This window comes from Oryzias melastigma, linkage group LG24, assembly GCF_002922805.2.
Source record: "Oryzias melastigma strain HK-1 linkage group LG24, ASM292280v2, whole genome shotgun sequence".
Lineage (NCBI taxonomy): Eukaryota > Metazoa > Chordata > Actinopteri > Beloniformes > Adrianichthyidae > Oryzias > Oryzias melastigma.
In genome coordinates this window covers 8164735-8165557 of record NC_050535.1, presented here as the reverse complement: position 1 = coordinate 8165557, position 823 = coordinate 8164735, and positions in this window count along the sequence as shown.

The following is an 823-nucleotide window of genomic DNA, read 5'->3' as shown; positions in this document are numbered from 1 at the left end:
TATATGCATATATAGATGTAAAGTATATATATAAGGTATATATATATATATATACATATAAAGTATATATAGGGGACCCCAAGCTCTCTATATATATTTGGGGTCCCCTACCTTTGTCTAATGGTAAGTCTGCTCCTGCTAAGAAAAGAAGGAAGGAGAGAGAGGAAACATGGACATTCTCTTACCACGGTTAAACCTGCAGAAGAGTCGTTTTTGCCACAGGCACTGCTGTACAACAACAGAAACAAAATGACTTTAAGATTAACCATTAATAGAAACAGAAAGAAACAGAACTGGGCAGACTTGAGAGTTATCCATTAACAAGTCAATGCATGGAGACACTAGTTGACAATAAGGATATGATTTTTGACAGATATCCTCAGGGAAATTTGAGAACCAAGAAGAAATATTGAAAAATTAAGCTGATTAGTAAAGGGCATGGCACATGTGTGTTTGATGGAGAAAACAGAAGAAATGAAGAAAACAGGGACAACTATTGCTGTATTTTTGGCTTTGCACAAACATGTAATTCAGGGAATTCTGTCTATGACTCCCAAAAAGCTTTCCTATTAAGGTAAGTTCCGTAAGTGCAATACTCATCTTCTTGCCTTATATGTCATATTTCTTGCACAACTGTTTTCTTGGTGAGCCAGTTTCCCCTGAAATGTGATATAAGTTAAACCAAAAACCCGTTTTCTAAGCAGATATTGTGTTCTGAAAGCCCTATACGCCTCCACTCGTCAACAAAAGAAGCCGTATCGACTCTCACTCTTCTCATCTGCGATGGTATCAGGTGTACTTTGAACAGGTCTGTGTTTGGTTA